The following is a 22,112-nucleotide window of genomic DNA, read 5'->3' on the forward strand; positions in this document are numbered from 1 at the left end:
ATTCACAGACTTGTGAATAGCAATGGTCTCCACTTACAGAGCGTTTCCTTCCAGCACGAGGAACTGAACTAGATTATTTACATTAATTTTTTCATGTAATTTTTATGAAGTAGGCTTTTCCCTCTATGCCTCAGATGGAGAGATCAAAGTTTAGAGATGAAGCGACTCACTCAGGGCACTCCCTCACCCACTTCCAGGTAAAAGTAGATGAGTATGGATTTAAACAAAAGCCTGCTGAGTGCCAAGCCCCTGCCTTCACGTTACAATATACCCTAGACTTCAGTGAGCGGTGAAAACCAGAGGATGTGGTGGTCATGATGTGTATGAGGCCTTTGAGAAGGATGAAAGAGGTGGCGAAGACGGTGGTGGATGGCTTCCTGGTCCTCATCACTAGGCCCCCAAGAGAACTTAGGAAATGAGTTACGAGCTGGTGAGGAGTGAGATGGAATTGATCATGGAGCAATCGGCTGACAGCGGGTATCAGAATTTTCACAAGCCAGGAGCTCCAAACCCAGCAATGCCTCTCCTTGTGTCTGTGTGAGTGAAAGCTCATTATCACCTAGGAAGCAGCTGGAGACAACTTGCAAACTGACGGTTGGACCCATTGCTGGGAATGTGTTGATTTGTGGGTTTGCAGTGCTTACCTCTCCAAGGAATTCTTTTCAGAGAATGTTCTTTCTGATCTTAAAGGGTAAACTATGCAAAATGATATATTCATTCAAGCAATTAGCTTTTTCAGAATACCTGCTACACAGGGTCATCCTTCCACATTCCATAAATATTGGATGAACGTCTACTATGTCTCAGATACTCTTCAAGGCCACATGGTGTGAACAACTCCACGTACTGGACAACACCTTTAAAAGGTTAAATTTTAATTTACTTAATCTCCTATTTTCATACAGGCTCCTCTCTACTCTTTATACCACAATACTGCAGGGCACTAAAATGCTACTTAAAGGAAGCAAGAGCCCTTTCCTTGTAGTGTATTTATGACTTCCTCTCAATTTAGGGTTTGACATGGCTGAGGAGAAAACTAAATATAACCAGTGTTTGTATTTTCCCTCATAAGCCTATCGAGCATTGAAAAGGAAGGTCAGAACACAAGCTTTGTGGAAAAGGCTCCCAGTGTTAATGAGCAGCTGTATGTATCTCAGGGAAACAGTTTGTAACTAAAAATAGAGTCTCTCTAACTATAGCAACTCAGAGCATTTAATACCCAGATTCTACACGGGCAGAAATAAATCCCCAAAGGGTGTATGATATAGGAGGGGTACAGTGTCAGGGCTGAAGGGCTAGGAAGAACTGTGCCCCCAAATCCGAGGTTGTGTTAATCTGCTGGTGAGTTTCAATCAGATATGCTTATTGCATTCACACGGGATTTTTCCCAGTCTCAAAGACAATTAGAAATCAGTTTGTAACAATGAAGCTAAAAGGAAAAACAGTGCACACAGGCTATTTTTAGTACACTAAGCCAAATTGTTAAAAAAAAAAAAAAGACCAAGGGTAAGTATAAAGTAAGGAAATATAAATACTAAAAGGAAAAGGTAATATAAACTTCTTGGTGTGTAGCCATAGTTTACTAAAGATGTGAGATTTGTCTGGACTATGGAAGACATTCATTTTAGAATGGCCATCTTGGCATTTTATTAGTTAAATTCAGATATCTAGAAAGCCGCTTTCTAAGATGAATTTTAAGATTTTTAAGATTGCTTTTAAGATTTTTTGGTTGCTGTTAACTAGTACTATGGACTGAATTGTCCTCCCCACCTCAAACCCACCAAGTTCATACAGTGAAGCCTTAACCTTCCAAGTGGGGCATTTGGAGGTGGGGCCTTTTGGAGGTAATTAGATTCAGATGAGGTCATGAGGGTAGGGGCCTCATGATGGCGTTAGTGCCCTTATAAGAAGAGGAGGACACACCAAGAGCCCTCTCTCTCTCTCTTTTTCTCTCTCTCTTTCTCTTTCTCCATCATGTGAAGACATAAGAGGGCAGCTATCTGCAAGCCAGGAAGAGATCCCTCATCAAGAACTGAATCAGGTGGCACCTTGATCTTGGACTTTCCAGCCTCCAGAACTGTGTCTCCAGAAATAAATGTCTGCTGTTTAAGCCACCCAGTCTGAAGTATTTTGTTATAGCAGCCAAGCAAACTCATACAACAAACACTGCCACTATTGTGTTGAAAAGATAAACTGCATGGTTACTGTTCAGTAATCAAGGAATTATGCATCTTTTTTCTTCTCCATATTTTTTTTCCTTCCTCCTAGAGGACTGAAATCCTTTGGAAACAGCAACAGGTAAATGTATCTCCTAATACATGTTCTGATCCTCATTGGTCTTCACTTGATAAAATGTTTAAGGTATTTCCACAATGTGTAGATTTTAATTTTTAACTAAAAGTCAAGACCTGAGGAGCTTAGCAATTCTGTGTCTATGGAAGTTTAGTATTAAAAAGAGGAAGAGAGAGGCTGCCAGTGTTTAAACTACTTACGGTCACACCTTTGTTTGGAAATAGCAATTGTTAGGATCTTGGCAATGGAGGATGACCTCATTCCATATATACAGGTAAATATAGTAATGAAATAAAACTTCCCACATTGAAGGATTTTGAGCGTGGTAATGCTTATTTATAATGTATTTGATGAATACCGTCCTTGTAACAACAACCATCAGATTAACTTGAGAAATGAAAACACGACAAAAATAGGAAAAGAATAGAATCATTCTTCTAAACCCTTCATGCACATTATCTCATTTTTCTTTGTATTTTGGGGTCAAAATTATAGTGGCAGCTATAATAGTACCCTGTACTGATAGAGAAACTCAGTCAGAAAAGTTCAAGTGAAGGGATCATTTATTCCCCTCTGTTAGATGCTTCCTCAGTAACTTTAAAATAATAGCTTTCCATTTTGAGAGGACTTAGTCCAACCATTCTTTTTTTTTTTTTTAAATACAACACTCAAGCACCAAGTTGATTGATTGATTTATTTATTTTTTGTCGGTTCATTGGTTTGTTTATTTATTTATTTTTGGCTGTGTTGGGTCTTCATTTCTGTGCGAGTGCTTTCTCTAGTTGTGGCAAGCGGGGGCCACTCTTCATCATAGTGCGCAGGCCTCTCACTATTGTGGCCTCTCTTTTTGCGGAGCACAGGCTCCAGATGCGCAGGCTCAGTAGTTGTGGCTCACGGGCCTAGTTGCTCCACGGCATGTGGGATCTTCCCAGCCCAGGGCCCGAACCCATGTCCCCTGCATCGGCAGGCAGATTCTCAACCACTGCGCCACCAGGGAAGCCCAGTCCAACCATTCTTAAATTCTGTTGGTGCATTTTTTTTTTTTTTTACAGTGATGAAGTGTCCAGAGCTGAGGAAGAAATTCCATTGCTATTCTCAGATGTATATACCCAAACATGGTTAAGACAAGGAAACATTTATAGCACTGTGTATTGTTGAAGTCCTCTAGGTTAAAAATGGAATAAAACAAAACAAAACAAAAACATTGTGGGCAGCCTCCTTCCCCTGATGCAGACCTATCAGGTAGGATTGGATGATTTTTGTTGGTCTCTTCCCCAGGTTGTTTTAATGCAATGTGAGTAATATTAAATTGAACCATATGAAATTGCTGCTTTTGTGGGTCAGAAATGGTCAAATATTGGCAATTTCTTATGGTCATACTTAGAATGGATATTTCTAGGTTTATATTTTGCAGGTTGATTGTAAAATTGATCAACAGTAGCTCAGGCATTTTAAACTTTCTCCTCCCCCTCTTTCTTACTCTCTTCTATGATTAGATGACATTTCCATGTGCTACAGACTCCCTGGATGTACTCAGATTTTATTGGAACACCAGAACAGGAGGAGGGTGGAGTGAGGAGTTATCGACAATAAGTTTTTATCATCACAAGAATTAAGAGCCTGGGGCATAGATAAAATAGGCCTTAGACTATATTTTATTCCCAGTGCTGACATGTACAGCTCTCTCTCCCACAAAAGAAAGGGTGAGTAGAATTGTCATTGTTAGGGAATAACTTGGAATTGGCTCTTATTAAGCAATCATTTTCCAATATCAGCAATAAATTATTTCCAGTACACCTTATACCTAAAGTACATGGTGTCCTGACCCTGCGGATGAGAACCCTTGGTGTTGCTGGAGAATCTGTGGGAGAAAAGGGGTTAAACTCTAAAGCCTCGAGCCTGGGCTCCTGGGAGCCTGTATAACGGGCCTACTGGGGATGATCAAGAATTCCGTATGTCTGGAAATCTCTTTCAGTTTGGATCCAATCTATAAGTTAAAATCAGTTGCTTTAAAAACCCTCCCAAATGCTGCAGTCCCTTGGAGGAGGCTGGACAGAGCCTCAGGGGTGAGATCATTCAAGGTGCAGAAGAAGACAGAGCTACAGTGTGTCTGCAAACAAGCCCAGCCACCATGCCCTGTCAGACAGGTGCTGCATTTCAAGAGGACAGAGAATGAGAGCAATTGCAGAAGGGCTCTGCTTGATAAAGACTGAACACTTGGGGCTTCCCTGGTGGCGCAGTGGTTGAGAGTCTGCCTGCCGATGCAGGGGACATGGGTTCGGGCCCTTGTCTGGGAGGATCCCACATGCCGCGGAGCAACTGGGCCCGTGAGCCACAATTACTGAGCCTGCGCGTCTGGAGCCTGTGCTCCGCAACAAGAGAGGCCGCAACAGTGAGAGGCCCACGCACCGCGATGAAGAGTGGCCCCCGCTTGCCACAACTAGAGAAAGCCCTCACACAGAAACGAAGACCCAACACAGACATAAATAAATAAATAGGCAAAACAAAAAAAAACCTTGATATTAAAAAAAAAAAAAGACTGAACACTTAAAATTGACGCTTAAAGCAGTTGCAGACTGAGAATCATTTGCAGCCATATGAAATGCCTTGCTACAGAGAAACACCCCTAGAACCCCTGGAAATCGGTCTTCAGGTGACAGAAGTGGGACTACGACAGCAGGAAAGGATGCAGACAGCATAGGCCAGGGACAGGCCCCTTAGCCATACCTGCGTAAGAGTTTTCACTAGTTCCTTAGTGAGAAAGGCTTAGAAGCGAACACCAGAACTTTACAGAACAGTATCTGTCGTTTTCTGTTTGTTTTCTGGGTGTGGTGGCAGTCGCTGTGGTCCTGCTGGTGTGTGTGCACACATGCTTATATTAATTAGTTAGTCATCTCTAGCTTCTTATTTCATAGTGTGGGTTTCATCACTTTCAATGGACTCTTTATAAAGTCTTGAGCTGAAGAGTCTGTTCAGACTTTTTACAGACATATCTGTACCAGGCAGAATCAACTAAGTTCTTAGGAGATTCAAATCCTCCCAGGAGGCTGACCAGACAAAGAGCGATCCTTCCAGAGTGTGCCTGGGCTAGGCTTGGTGCAGTCTGGGCATGTCCCACGATAGGCTAGGACAACAGCTCGCTTGCTTCTGGTCACATACTCACTGCTTATATTTGGCAGAGATAGGGAGGGAAACCCATTTACATATTCTTTTTTTCTCAAAGCATTGGGAGAGAGATAATCAAATTCTAAAGTCTTTTAAAATGCTATGTAAATGATTTAGATGTCATTGGATATCATGATATGATTTGGAATTGGATGTCATGATATGATTGAAAAAGGGACAAAGACTTGAATCTTAGGAGCAAATATTTGGTCCATTAATTACATCAAAAAAAGGAAAATGAAATTTCCAAAAAGAGGCTAGTAGAAGCCCAATCAAATACAGGTAAAGACTTTAAGACAAGGTCAGCATTAAATCATCAATTATTTTCTCTCTCTCTTAATTTCAGTGTGCTAGTTGGACATGAGAAATTATGGTGATAGGTAGGAACAAAATGGGAACTCTGCTTGGTCATGGACACTCAGGGTAAAGCTGAGTCTGATCCCAGCAAGACTTCTACAATGAGGTAGGCCATCTGTGGGGTGAGACACAAATTCTGAGCTTGGGGGGAAGGAACTTTACTTATGTAAATATGCAGTTCAGATAAAAGTGGTATCTGGAACAAGAATTTCTAACTCTATTTTTTGTCCAGTGGAGGTGAAGCATCGCCTCATTGTTGGTGCCTGCCATTTCTTAACTGTTGCTCTGGGAAGAACTTGCACTTGTACCTGTGCTGAAAGCAGCACTTGAACGGAAGGTCTAGGTCAAGGCTGCTGGGAGCTACAGAATTGCCAGTCACTATAATTAGTAAGATTGCCTTGATGATCCTAAAAGACGTGCATTCTAATAATCCCTAAAAATATTTCTGGAGCAAGGCAGGGCATAAATACATAAACTGAAAATAAAAAGATGCATGTAACACTTTTGCACAGTTTAAGCAATTTGTGATTAGAGAAAGACAGGCTAGAAAGAAAAAATGTCTCCAACCTATCCGTCTAGTCTCAGAGACTTCTGTTATACAGCCTGGATTTTTGAAGGTTCTCGTGGAGAGATGTGACCGGATTCATGGAAAAGAAGAGGAGACATCAAACCTAGAGAAACAAGATTATTTACTTATTTATGGTTTATTAACATCTCTTAGGGTGGCAGCTCCATTTCTATTGCCTCAAATTTCTACATGGAGGGACTTCAATCAGAGCAGAGATTCTTGTATTTTGGGGGGGTCTCTTCGGAAGTCTGACAAAGCCTATGGACCCCTTTAAAAATAACGTTTTTAAACATATACAACACTGTATTTAGGAGTATAGAGGAAATTAATTATAACTAAAGGCCATTTTCAAAATACCAAAAAAAAAAAAAAAGGAAAGTTGTGGTATAAATATATATGAGTTTCTTAATGCACTAAGTAACAAGATCGCGTAGCAGGTCTGAACTTCCGTGAGTCTCAAGTACCGATGACCACGAGTAAGATTCCGGATCCTTCCACAGTAGTAACGAGCTATGAAAGCATTTGGTAGGGTCACATGTGCTGCTCATATGAGTCTGGCTTATTGCTTCCTTTCATAATAGAAGGAAATGCTAAATTTCAGCTAGAGGTTAGTAGGTCAGAGAGAGGTCGATGACAATAAAGAAGTAGTTTTTCCCCTTTCCAATTTCATAGTCCCCCGGAATTCTCTCCAGGGTCCCCGTGTTCAGAGCCCCTGGCCACAGCTCTGCCCAGGAGGAGGTGGGTTTCTCTGCCTGGTGACTTTGGAAAAGGAACTCAGCCTGCTCTGCTCAGCCTCTCTTGGGCCTCTTTCTTTTCCTTCCAGCCTGTCTGCACAATTCCTATCTTCCTCTCTGTCCTGTAGAGCTATAAGGGAGACCTGCAGTTTTGATCTGTGCCAGGCACTGAGTGGGCAAACTGATCTCTTTCAGGGGGTGGTGTTCACAGTCCTTCGCAGTGGTATTAAATAAACCACATGCTCCAGTCTAGCTTTGATCAGCCATAAGGCTGCCATTTTGGTCTCCAAATGTCTCTGTGGTCCTCTGTCAACTCAAGGCAGCTTGAGTATGAGACTGAGATGCATAGACTCTGGAGGCAGGTGGGTTGGGAACTCAGGCCGCCTCGGCTGCTCTCCACCTGGGACTTTGGAAAAGTGATTGATTGCTCCATCTCAGTTTCTGGATTTGTAAAATGAGGATGACAATAGAACCCAGCCCCTAGGGTTACATGAGAATTAAAGGAGTTTATTCACATTAAGGTCTTAGGATGACATCGGGAATGGGGTGTAAGCTCAATAAATGCTAGTTTTCATGGTTCTGAATGGGATGTGGGGAAAGATATGCTGTTGATGGAACCCCCAGCCTTAGCAACTTCTTCTTGGGATTTAAAATATCTAGTTGCCCGGATGGATGAAGTTAACTAGATACCTGTCAGAGCATATCTACTCGTGCTGGGTAAACACAACCAAAGTGTCAAACTTTGCCTGTTTGCGGGGAGACAGAATCCCTGCATATGCACTGATACAGCTGTGCCAGTTATTAAAATAGTGAGGCATTAGGCTGCACTCTATGAAATCGCCAGTTTTGGTTTCCAAATGCTTAAATACCAGTAATTTCTCATGATTTAACCCGATATTTCTATGCTGGTTGTTAAATACTGCCTCCCAGTCCCCAAAGGGCCCCCTAAGATTCCCTAGAGCTCTCCAGCCACAGGGGTTTCCAGGATCTGGCTGTGGTGCCTGGCTGACATCCATTTTCCCTCTCTGGTGCCCATCTACTTATTAAGGGAAAGGTTTTTAAGAGTCTTTTTTTTCTTTTTTTTTGGCGGTACGCGGGCCTCTCACTGTTGTGGCCTCTCCCGTTGCGGAGCACAGGCTCCGGACGCGCAGGCTCAGCGGGACATGGCTCACGGGCCCAGCCGCTCCGCGGCATGTGGGATCTTTCTGGACCGGAGCACGAACCCGTGTCCCCTGCATCAGCAGGTGGACTCTCAACCACTGCGCCACCAGGGAAACCCAAGAGCCTTTTATTTACTGAGTATCTGATGACTTAAGACTGTGTAAGGCCCTCAACTTACGGTCTGGACTTCAATTTTCCTAAGCAATCACTTAAAAAACAAAAAGGATTCAAGACCTCTGATTGTTCACTTTGAAACATCAAGGCATCTGTGACAGTTTTTGAACCTCTATGCTATGTTCCTCTAATTATCTCAGATCTCAGACACATAATATTTAGTGTTTAGTTTTCTCAGGAGAAGCATAGTGTGAGGACTGACTAAGCTGAGGTTCCTCAAAAGATTATCAGCAGGTACGGCTGAAGACAGGCTCCTGGGGGGCACGTTGGGGTGGGGGTGGTGAAGTCCCTGTGCCTGGCAGGGAGAAACAGACTGAACCTGGGAATTGAGTTATAGTGTTATTTCCTGGCACGTGTAAATCATCTCACACAACCAATCCGACATCTGAGCTAACTGGGCGGAGCAGACCACAAAAGAATGATTTTTTTGGCTTTACAGAACCTCTGGAGTCGTCCCATGTGATTTTTTTCACGTCTGCGTGTTTCCCCTCCTGAAATACCATTCACTGCTGAGGTGTGCAGCCCAGCCCAAATGGCGCTTCCTTCTCAAAGCTTCACAAGGCATATTCTGCACCCTGATGATTCCTGGGTCACATCAAGGCTGCACACAGGCTGTGTTCACCAGGGATTATGCAGATCAGAACTTCCTTCTTCCAAAGATTGCAAAGGTAAGAGGAAGAGGCTTGATGGAGATACACACTAATTGAGCTCCTGTTATGAATCAAATGGTTCTGAGAAAAATTGTTTGATCATCCCTAGGCAAATATTTATGTGCCTGGCATGTTCTAGGCACTGGAGATAGAATGAGAAGGAGGACACAGTCTCTACTCTCAAAGAGACACTGTTCCTAAGCTACGTTTCAAATCTAGATCTTTCTTTCCATTCACGAGGCACGGCTTTTAGTGAGGTTGCTTGCTAATCTCTGTCTCTTTTTGTAAGATCACATGAAAGCACAAATACATATGGAATGAGAACTAGATATATTTGCTTCACTGTCAAATCCTTTCCTTCTCCAAATAAAGAATTGTAATCACTACTCCTCCACCTCGACCCCTAGATAGTCGTGTATAAAGTAGAAGGGCCACAGAAATAAATGGAAAGAAAAGAGCCTGGGGTAAATGTGCCTCTTTTCCCTTGTGACTGAAAACCACTGGACTTCTCCCATGTCTCTGTGGATTTTGGTGTGTAACACCCACGATAACACCAAGCGTTTGTCACCGGGCTACAAAGGCGGTGCATATACAAGCCAGGCCACCTGCGTGGAGAAGCCTGCTTAATTTACCAGCCAGCATGTGCAGATACTGAGAGGCCAGACTAAACTCAGCGGCGAGCTCATGCTCAGATAAGCAAGGTCAGACATCCCCGGGGCAGAGGCAATTACAGAAAAGGCAGCTCATTGCAGCCCAACAAATAGGTTGTCATTTGTTTGTGCTTTCCTTTGGGCTCAGGGCCAATGTTTTTCAGGGAGAATTATATTGTAATATTCATTTGCCAAAAAAAAGAGCCAGTGCTTATTTTTTTGTAAGTACAACAAATAGTCTTATTAATCAAAATGTTTTGAATTTTATGGTTCTGGGGCCTAATTTTTCACTTTTAAGGTAAGTGGGTTTAAAAAAAATTGTTTGCATTTTGCTTATTTTTGCAACCATTTTGTGGAGTCTATTTTTTATTCGTGATTCACGGTTGCATATTGAGCAGTTCTTTTTTATTTTTATTTTTTAAATTAACTCTTATTGGAGTATAGTTGCTTTACAATGTTGTGTTAGTTTCTGTTGTACAGCAAAGTGAATCAGCTATATGTATACATATATCCCCCGTTTTGTTGTTTTTTTTTTGATTTACTTCCCATTTAGGTCACCACAGAGCATTGAGTAGAGTTCCCTGTGCTATACAATAGGTTCTCATTAGTTATCTATTTCATACATAGTAGTGTATATATGTCAATCCCAATCTCCCAGTTCATCCCACCCGCCCCTCCCCCCCCCGTATCCATATGTCCGTTCTTTATGTCTGTGTCTCTATTTCAGTAAGCAGTTATTTTTTTAATGAGAGTAATGTAACTGCTATATGTGACTAGGTAAAGATACTACAAATGAAGTATTCTGTACATTTTTGTGTCCAAACATATTTCTGATTGGAAAAGTTCCTCTGAGATGCTAGTGTGAAGTTCGTCTTTGGATGAGAATTTTTACAAAGAGTTGTGCATATCAAATGTAGTATTTTCTAATTAGCAAAATGACTTTGAAACAAAAAATCTAGCTATGCGTCTAAGGAGCAACGTCTTTAATTGCCCTGTGATAAATTATCAGTGAGATACACAGCTGGATAGCAGATAGCAATAAACCCTGTCAATAAAACCAATATTGTTCTGCCTCACCAGCTCTGCTCACTTGTTTGAGTGCTGAAAGCAGAATTTTACTGGAGAATTATTTAAAAGACATTTAGGCACGCTGGAACACATCCCAGCTTGTATGATATGATTTGGTGAATTTTTTATCCTTCAAAGCTAATCATAAAGGAGCAAAACACATACAAAAATATTAGGTAAAAAGTTTCCTCCTTTGAGGACACGTGTGTCTAAAAGGAGAATGCAGGGCTTCCCTGGTGGCGCAGTGGTTAAGAATCTGCCTGCCAATTCAGGGGACACGGGTTTGAGCCCTGGTCCGGGAAGATCCCACATGCCGTGAAGCAACTAAGCTGGTGCACCACAACTACTGAGCCTGTGCCCTAGAGCCCGTGCTCCACAATAAGAGAAGTCACCACGATGAGAAACCGGCACGCCACAACAAAGAGTAGTCCCCGCTCGCCGTAACTAGAGAAAGCCCACTCACAGCAACGAAGACCCAATGCAGCCAAAAAATAAATAAATAAAAAATAAATAATAATAATAATAAATAAATTTTAAAAATAAATAAATAAAAATAAAAGGAGAATGCAGCCAGTATTATTGGAGCTCAGATCAAATGTTGGCTGTGCCTGTTTCTTATGTATGAACACTGTGTACTGGACCAGTGTGATTACCATCTAATTAGGGTAAACTTCACTTGAGGTTAGTAAACACTTTCATCACAGTAGTATTTTTGGTCTGCTTTATGATGTTCATTATTAAACATTTTGTGATATTCAATCTGCTGGACTCTTAATGTATTAGGTGATGTTTGCATATCACTCTGATTTGGGTGGATGGGAATTACCATGATTTTATATTCAAGGTAGGAGCCTGAACATATTTAAATTAACTTTCAGGAAGAAACAAGTAAAGATTAAGACCCAGAGAGCGTGTAAGGCTGTGGTGACTGTGTCCTCTAGCTGTCCTGCAGGCTGCTCCAGTGTCCTTCTGATAACAGCCCTCTGTTTTCCTTTCAGTGCTAACCCTGAACATTCCGCATGAACCTGGTGGGGCTGGTGGTCACAGTGGCCTGCCCTCTCCTCAGCATGGGAGCGAGGCACACGCCTCAGACTATCCCTTTGGCACAGCTACAGTGATCGGTTCGAAGATTGGTACATGGACCAGTTTAAGCCAGTCACTGACTGCCTCCTCTAAAATGTCTCAGTTGGAGTTAACCATTTTCTGCTGGAGCGGCTAAATGGAGAGGATGCTGCTGGCAGCCACCGGAGGTCACCTTGGAGAGACACAGGTTGAAGAATGAAGCCAAGCTAGATGGGCAATTGGTTTAGGAACTCAAGCACAGCATTCTATGTTTTACAGCTCAGGGGTAAATGACATAGGTCCTTCCAAACAGAGAGAAACAAGGCTTTGGTTCAATGCCTGGGGAAAGCATCTTTCTCTTCCTCTCTCCCTGTCTCCATTCACTTGTCCCTCTGTGGACAAGAACATAGAAGCACAGAGCCCTAATTGATTCATGTAATCATCCTATAACCATAGGGCAAACAACCTTAGGATGGAGCTGACATTGTGTTTAGCAGAACAGAGAGATAGAAAGAAACTGAGTGTTTCATGACACTGTCCAGTCCCCCTATCATCCAAACCTTATCAAGACTTCCAGATAAGTAAGTCATACGTTCTGTGTTAAAACCTTTAGATTTCAAAAAGCTAACATAACCAATACAATGAGTTTGTTAGTGTTCTTTTCTGGGCTCAGGTTTTGAGTCCAGGAGAATAAATAGAGCAGGGAAGGAGGTAAAAGGAAAATATTTCCCAGAGGAGGACTGAATAGGATGGAACACAGAGAAAGAGTATGGAACACCAGAAAAGAAACTTTTCATGCTTTGCAATGTGCTGGAGGGTACACTCTCTCCAAGTAGTCTGAAGATATGATTACTTTTTCCTATTACTCAGGGATAAAGGCTCCTTTTCTGTAATTTTCCTTGAAACCCTCTAAATCACGCTACACTGAAGGAAAGACCTGCCCAGTGTTTCCAGGTAAAGAGCATAAGTTTGGGCTACAAGTCCAGCAAACAATAATAAGAGCTAACATTAACATTTACAAACCACATTCCACTTTACAAAGGGCTGCCACTACCTAACTTCATTTGAGCCTGAGAACAACTCCCTGGAGTAAATTTGTATCACCTACATTGTACAGATGAGGCAACCAAGACTCAGGGAGATGAACTGAATGGTACAGGACTGTCCGGCTGGTGTAGAGAATCCAGGACTAAACGCTAGAGTCCCGACTCGCGGCTTCAATGCTTCAACCACCCCGCACTGCTTCTCTGCTGTTCCACGTGGCCTCTCTGTTCCCTGGCAGGCAGCTGCTTCCTCTGAATTCAGAATCAGCTTTCCTTGTTGGCATCCCTTTGGAAAGGCAGCCCCAAGGCTTTCCTTATCGGTTTGTGGTTGCTAGAGTTCTCTTACCATGAAAAGGGCTATATTTCTTGGTATCTAATCCCCTTCCTTATCCACTCCCTCTTCTCCATGACTTCACTGGGCTTCCTGTTGGTTTTGAATTAGGAACACCCTCGGTGGACAACTGGAGTCAGTTTCTGTATTTGATCCAAAGGCAAAGCAATTGAATGAATTCTACACAGTGGTGAACTTAGTGGATCATTACATCTTAAGTAAGCCCCAGGAAATGTGATGAAACAATAGAAAAATTATCCTTCATATGAGCTGAGAGTGAGTAGGCTCTTGGGTTTTTAATAAGACCCATGAGGTGACTGATGTCTTAACCATAAATATGGAAGAAAAAAAAGAAGAAGAAAAAATGAAAAGGCGTGAAAAGGCAGGAGAGAGGAAGAGAAATAAATAGCTATACAAACACTGGGAGTCAAAGAGGATATATATGCAATAATTTCCTAACCTCTAAAGTTTTTCTCTCATTTTTGAGTTAAATTAGGTATTGCTTGCTAAGCACAATTAGCCGTTCCACAGGGGCTCTTGGGTACCGCTGAATGCATGAACTCAGTAATTTGTGGGATGGGCTGATGGAGTTAGCAGCTGACAAAATGGCAGATAGAATCAAGAACCTTACTGACTCACAAACCAGTTGATCTGGCCCCCAAACATCTATTATGTTTATTTGTTAATCTCATGTACAGAATATAGAGAATTTACAAAATGGTGTTGATCATTTCCTACAGTTGTTTACTTTTCCTTCTCCCAGTAAGCCCTTACAAATTAAAATGAGTAGTAAAGGTTAGGAATTAATAGGTCAAATTTTGTTTTAATCATTTTCCCCAGTGCTCATTTGCATTTCTGATGGCCCAAATCCCTCCCTTCCTGCTTTAGTGGGGCATGCTATTGTTTCATTCTGTCTTATAAATATATCATGATTTAACTAAGATGAAACTTGGAAGAGGGTCAGAACATGTTAACCAGGGATTATTAGGTCAAGAGAACTTTCAGTCATATTGTCCTAGACTTCCAGTCCTGCTCTGTGGCTTGTGCTGTCTTTGAATCTCCTGATGTGGGAGATTTAGGTGCTGGGGTGTCTACACTCAAGAAAAAGATAGGATGAGTTTCATATATATGTAAACTTCATCTTTTATACTCGGGTGGCAGCCAATTTATTTAAAGCACAGATGAATAAGAGGAGCTCTGAAGGGGAACATTTGACTCATCCTTATCTTTACTTTGAGGATGACAATAATCCTTGGAGTCAAGGAACATGAAAATAAGCCATGTAATGGTGGATTCATCTGATTAGCTTCATTAATAGAACTGTGAGATTTATTGAGAATAATTAAAAATTGGATTTGTTACAAGTCTTAAATGTTAATATGAAGAAGGTAATATAAGGAAAGTTTTCAGATATATCAGATGAAAGGCTTAGTTATAGTATAGGTAAATGTGGGAAAACATCTGCAAGGTTTATCCACATAACATTTTTTAAGTTGTCATACCAGTGTATTTGTGTAGTAAAAACTGTCCAAGAGGAATTCCCTGGTGGTCCAGGGGTTAGGACTCCGCGTTTCCACTGCTGGGGACCTGGGTTCAATCCCTGGTCAGGGAACTAAGATCCCACAAGTCGTGTGGTGTGGCCCAAAAACCAAAACAAACAAACAAAAACCAGAAAAAAAAAAAGGCTGGAGAGATTTTCGGGCTTCCCTTGTGGTGCAGTGGTTGAGAGTTCGCCTGCCGATGCAGGGGGCACGGGTTCGTGGCCCGGTCCAGGAAGATCCCACATGCCGCGGAGCGGCTGGTCCCGTGAGCCATGGCCGCTGAGCCTGCGCGTCCAGAGCCTGTGCTCCACAATGGGAGAGGCCACAACAGTGAGAGGCCCGTGTACCGCAAAAAAAAAAAAAAAAAAAAAAAAATCTGTCCAAGAGAACAGACACCATGGCATGCTCATCCTAGCTAGTGTTTCTCCGAATTGATAGAGGGGAACTTGGTAACTGGAGAAAAGGCATATAAGTTCTGCAATCATTCTGAATTTGCATTCACTTAATGAAAGATTTTTAATGCTTTAATTTGCTTTTACTTTCTCTGGACTTCACGATTCTTATCTCACTGCCTTGGTATGCGTTTACATAGCATAGTTCTGTTGTCCAGGACTTTTCTTTTTTTTCCACTTTCTATCCAATCCAAAGTGGAGTTGAGATGAGGGATGAGGGCCGGATAATATTAAAGAGTCATGAATAGGTCAAGGAGTATGAGCAAGCCATGCTGCAGCTTCATGCTGTTTACAGCTTTTCTCTCTTAAGGCTTCTGATCTGTGTGTGTTTGGCAATGATGAGAGTCAAAGGAGGTCATCTTTCCAGTTCCTATTTCAGAGAGAATAACAGGCAAACAGCAGCAGCAAATAGTCACCGTTATTTAGCACACGATAGAAATGCTTTTATATCCCTAATCTCATTTAATCCTTTCGATAACCTGGGAGAAAGGCAATGTTACTACATTCGATGGATGAAGAAAAGGAGATGCAGAAAAGTCAGGTAATGAGTTCAAACTTGCACAGCTGGTGAATGAAAGTGTTAGAGTTTAAACCCAGCTTTGTCTTCTGCTAAAGCCTGTGCTTTTGTTACTCTAATGGCTGCTTTTTGGAAAGCAAGGTTTTGAGAAGGTAGGAGATGACACGGGGGCCACTGGTTATATGAGTCTTTCTACATTTGTCACATTCTGTCTTGGTTACATTTTCCCCTGGCTTCTCCATCCACCATGCTCAAGCAAGAACAATGGGGACATTAGTTGTCACTGGTTCACAAGTAAAAGAAGCTAGTCTTGTAAAGCCAACTTCAGAATGCTGTTCTGCCGTGTTTCCACGTTCTATACCAGAGGCTCAGCTCTTTACATTGAGCAAATTATCAAGAAATCATTTAGAGGGGATTCCCCGTGAAATGTAGATACATTTTATTTCAAAATTTGGGTACAAAAGATCCATTATCATTTATTTGCATCTCAGTCTTACTCTGTCGGCTCTGTTAGTCTGGGTCAGTGGTTCTCAAGCCTTGGTATGAATAAGACTCATCCAAGGGTGAATCAGTTGGCATTCTTCAGTTGCAAGTAACAGAAATCTTCTCTGGTTACTGTAAGCAGCAAGGGTTCGGGCAGCTCTCAGGACTAAAGGGAAGCCTGGAGAACAGGGACAGAAAAAAGAGAGAGACAGGCAGCTCTAAGAGTATAAATAAGGGGAACTAATTTTTTTTTTCTCTCTACACTCAACATTGTGATTTCATCGAATTCCAAGATTTAAAAATAACTAGCTATAGTAGTCAGAATTCTAAGATGGCCCTTAAGATTCCCACCCTCTATGTATTAGTCAGTGTTCTCTGGAGAAATAGAATCGATAGGACATATATATATATATTAATAATATATATGTGAGATATATATACATATATATAATATATATTGTGTCCAGTATTTATGCCATAAGCATCTTTGCCACAGACATCTACATTGTGTAATTAATTGGCTGTAAAACAATATTGCCATGCAAGATAAAATAACTGGTTGACAGTTTGGTTTCCTTTCTCCATTGACACAATACTCCCATTTTTATATCACATACATCTTAGCCCTCATAACGGTGTATACAGTGATGAGTGGACATGACAGTCTTAAAATAGTGGATGATAGCAACGATGTATATGGACTTGATAGAAAATACAGTGATAAAATGTACTGGAAATGTGAAATAAGAGACTGTAAAGTCAGATTACATACCATTAGAAAGTGATAACTTATGAATTTACAAATCCTTTGGTGATTTGAAGGCCCAGAGTTGAACCACATTTCCCATAGAACTTTGGAATGTCTATCAATGAACATGGGACAGTGTGCCAAGAACAAACAACAGTGTAGAGGCTTTTACAAGGCAGTACAAAGCTTCATGTACAGATATGCATCCTAGTATTTAGAAACTGATACCTCTCTTGATGAAGGAAGAAATTTTAGCAAAAAAGAGAAGTGCGGGCTTCCCTGGTGGCGCAGTTGTTGAGAGTCTGCCTGCCGAAGCAGGGGACACGCGTTCGTGCCCCGGTCCAGGAAGATCCCACATGCTGTGGAGCGGCTGGGCCCGTGAGCCATGGCCTCTGAGCCTGCGCGTCCAGAGCCTGTGCTCCGCAACAGGAGAGGCCACAACAGTGAGAGGCCCGTGCACCGCAAAAAAAAAAAAAAAAAAAAAAGAGAAGTGTGATGCTAAATGAGGAGAAAAATCAACAAGCAACAACAACAAAAAGTATAAAATACTATGAATGGAAGACTTGGAAGACAAACGTTTAGGTACACCCACGAGATAAAATTAGTTATTTATGTACTACTGCCATGAATCTACATGCATTTAAATGTATTCATGTATTTTATATTTGCAATAAAATCTTTTTAATTTTGTTATTCATTTCTCATGCTTCATGTTTATGTCCTTTTGCGTGTCCCTTTTAAAATTCTTTGTGGTTTTATTTTTTTGGCAAAATTGCCTTATGGCCAGTTAGTTTTGCAGTGAAAATGTAAAGTCTTTTTAACTTTGTTATTTATTTTTCATGTTTCATTACGTCATTTTTTTTTTTTTTTGTGGTACGTGGGCCTCTCACCACCGTGGCCTCTCCCGTTGCGGAGCACAGGATCCGGACGCGCAGGCTCAGTGACCATGGCTCACGGGCCCAGCCGCTCCGCGGCATGTGGGATCCTCCCAGACTGGGGCACGAACCCGTGTCCCCTGCATCGGCAGGCGGACTCTCAACCACTTCGCCACCAGGGAAGCCCTCATTACGTCATTTTTAATGTACCTCTTTTTTGTTGTTGTTATTTTATCTTTTATGACATAATTGTCTTACAGCCAGTTAGTTATGTGGTGAAAATGTTTGTGATGAAAATGCTTGTGGCAAAATTGCTTATGGTGAAAGTACCTTTGTACTTTGTGCCTTTGTACAAAGTGTACAAGTACCTTTGTATACACACACACACAAATAGATTTATTATGAGACATTGGTTCATGTGATTAGGAAACTGAGAAGTCATACAATCTGCTGTTTGCAAGTTGGAGGCCCAGGAAATCCGGTGGTGCAGTTCTAGTCCAAACCTGAAGGCTGGAAAACAAGGAGCGCCCATGTTCCAGCGCAAGAGAGAGCAAATTCACCCTTCCTCAGCCTTTTTGTTCTATTCAGGCCCTCTACAGGTTGGATAATGCCTGCTCGCACCCGATGAGGGTGATCTTCTTCACTCAGTCTACCATTCAGGTGCTAATCTCTTTTGGAAACACTCTCACAGATACACCACAGATAGTGTTTCACTAGCTATCTGGGTACCCCTTGGCACTGTCAAGTTGACACATAAAATTTACCATCACACCCTGGTATACACGTCCTGTATAATCCCCTCCCCTTGAGTATGGGTGAGATTATGAATATGATGGGATATTACTGCCAGGGTCAGGTTACTAATCAGTTGACTTTGAATTCATCAAAAGAGAGGATTATCCTAGGTTTGTCTGATCTAATCAGCCAAGCTCTTAAAAGAATGCTGAGCCCTTCCTGGGGTGAGGGATTCTATGAGAAAGAGATTTCTCTTGCTGACCTTGAAGCTGAAATCTGGCAAGGACTGGCCACATGGCAGGGAGCTGTGGGGGTCTCCAGGAGCTGAGAGTGACTCTGGGCAACAGCCAGTCAGAAGGTGGGACCTCAGTCTTATGGTTGCAGGAAGCTGAATTCTGCCCTCAAGCCAGCTTGGAAGAGGACCAAAGCCTCACTGCAGCCCCAGCCAAAACCTTGATTTCAGCCTTTGAGAGCCCAAAAAGGGAATTCAGCCACACCGTGTCTGGACTTCTGACGTACAGAATTGCTGAGGTAATATACGGATATTGTTTTAAGCTGCTCAATTAGTGATACTTTGTTACAGAGCAATAGGAAGTAAATATATACTATCCACATGCTGATGACTCTAAAATTTATATTTCCAGTCCAGCCTTCTCTCCTGAACTTCAGTCTGATATCCAACCACCTACCTAACATGTCGACTTGGATGTCTAACCAGACATTGCAAACTTAACATGTCCCCAACTGGGTTCTCCAGCTTCCCTTTCTCCTAGCTCACTTCTCCTGCAGCCCTTTTGTGTGAAAAATAACAACGCTATACTTACAGTTGCTTAACTCAGAAACTTTAAATCATGTTTCCCGGTCAGTCCATCAGTTTGAAACTTTGACTCTAGTTTCAAAATATTTCCAGGATTAACCACTTCTCATGAATGCCTTTGCTATCACTTTGAGCTATGTCCTCAATGTGTTTCACATGCAATAGTGCCGTAGTTTCTCATTGGACTCCCAGATTTCATCCTGGCTCTCCTACAGTCTATTTTTAATGCACCAACCAAAGTGATGTTGTTAAATGAAAGATCAGGTTGCTCATCTGCTTAGCACCTTCAGCGGCTCTCTGGTAGACTGAGTTACTGGTCCCGATTCTCCATCTCTTCCTTTGCCATATGACTTTGCAATCCTCTCATTAGAGGGGAAGTATGCTGCCCCATTCTCTGACTCAGGCCTAACCATGGACTTGCTTTGGGCAAGTAGATAGAAGCGGGGAGAGGTGTGCAGAAGTGACAGTATCTTGGTCCTTAAAAAGCCCAACTTGTGTTTCCACTTGCCCTCTGTACCCTGCCCTCGCTGTGAGGACATGAATGGCTAGCCCAATTGTTCAAGGAGGAAGAGAGACACGTGGAGCAGACACAGGCCCAAGCTGCCACTTCATGCTGTCCAGCTGAGCCCAGCTTAGACTTGGCTGGTTCTAAGCTGCCCAGTAGGCATATGAGCAAAAGAAATGTTTATACATGTCACAGAGAGTCTGTGCTTGCTTCTTTCCAAGCAATAGCTGATTGAGACAGGCTCAGAAGAGAAGCCAAAGTATTTCCAATAGCCTACAGAGCCAATAGGCTTTGTGAATTCTATCCCCACAAGAGCCCTAACCTCTTCCCTACCACTCTCTGCTCACTTGCTGTGCTCCAGCTGCACTGGCCTCTTTGCTTATCCTTGACCTTGCTCACTTCCACTCAGGACTTCGCATTTGTTTCCTTTGAGAGTCTACTGGTTTGCCCTCCACTGCCTTCGGGTTTTCACTCAAATGTCATCTCATTGAGAGCTGTTTGCAATTGCAACCTCATCCATTTTCTTTCCCTGCCTCCATTCCTTGGACTATTTCTCTTACAGTGATTAAAAAAATTTTTTTACAGTACTTATTGCACTGCTACATATTTTATTTATTTTACTTTTTACTGGTTGACAACCCTCCCACCCCCAACTAGAATGTAAGCTTCACGAGGGTAGGGATTTTTGTCTGATTTGTTCACTCCTGAATCCCTAGTTCCTGGATTGGTGCTGAATAATATTGATTGAATAAATATCAACATAAGTGAAATAATTTCTGATCATTTTAACAGGGAGCCACTTTTTTTTTTTTTTTTTTTTTTCTCATACTGTATCATTCTGCTGAAGAATCAAGCCTCAGGAGGGATTGGGCCTGGCTTGGATCTCATTTCCACTCCTTGGCCATGGCAGAGCAAGATACTTTTATTCATAGTCCCTCCAAGGGAGGGGAGATTCCTGGGTGTAACCTAAAGAAGGGGGAATGGATGACAGGAAACCCAATACCAGAGGGGGGTCTTCTATGCTGGGCTCAAGCTAACTGTGCCCATTCTCATACCTTATTCTAGAGCTTCCATCTCAGTGTCTGCGGCTCACATTTTGAGAAACATAAGATGCAGTAAAACACATTAGGAAAGTCCTTTAAGAATCTAAAGAAAGATGGGGAAATTGAATCTCTCCTCCATATGCAAGGGGAAGAGGAAAGCCCATTTGAAGCCTTTGGACAAAATAAGTCCTGGGCATCTGGGGTGATGAACCCACACAGAATAGGAAGCATCCCCAGGGATTAAAGAATCCCCAGCCTTCCCTAACTGTTGGCATCTGGAATCCTGGATTGAGCCCTTCACCATCCCCCTGGTCTCTTCTCCACCAGAACCGCCATCCCAGGTCTCAGAGGCCCCGTGGGCCTCGGCTGCTATTTCCTGGTTAGCAGGGAAGGGGTGAAAGGTGGCTTCTGCCTGGCGTCAGGGCTGCCACGCTGGTTGGCATCCCAACGGCACTTTTCCACTGTCGCCTGTGCTGTGTAGGTCTCTGTGACTGCAGTGCACTTCAGCTGCATGGAGCCTGTGACAGGCCCCTGTGGGCTGGCCCCAGGACCTGACCGCACCATGCAAATGTGGGAAAGAGCATTCTGAGCAACAGATACCAAACGACTGACCCATTTTTGGAAAGCAGATTATTTGTAAGTTGGAAGTTGTCTGCACTTTTAGGGAAGGAAAATTACACAGTCTTTCTAGGTAAAGTGACTCAACATTTAATAGTTTGCTGAGATGGACTTCCTTCCTTAACAATCTTCCTGCCAATTTGATGTAAACATTAACTTGGGATGTCGGTCATGAAGATGGAATATGGTCTTTGATTTGCACAAGAAGAAACACTTGTCCCCAGCTTTTACCAGCGTGCCTTTACCATGGCTTAATCACTCAATTATTTATCTTCAACACTTTCTGTTCAGTGGGAGTAAATATATTTCTTTTTTCTGTTGTTTGAATTTTATTTTATTTATTTTTTTATACAGCAGGTTCTTATTAGTTATCCATTTTATACATATTAATGTATATATGTCAATCTATATTTCTTATCTATAGATAGCTCATGTAAAAATTGATGAAGGAGGTGAAATTCCATGAATAACTGTGAGCTGTTTAGAGATAGTTGTTATTTAAATTCATGAATTTATTCTGCAT

The sequence above is a fragment of the Mesoplodon densirostris genome, chromosome 8, assembly GCF_025265405.1.
Source record: "Mesoplodon densirostris isolate mMesDen1 chromosome 8, mMesDen1 primary haplotype, whole genome shotgun sequence".
Lineage (NCBI taxonomy): Eukaryota > Metazoa > Chordata > Mammalia > Artiodactyla > Ziphiidae > Mesoplodon > Mesoplodon densirostris.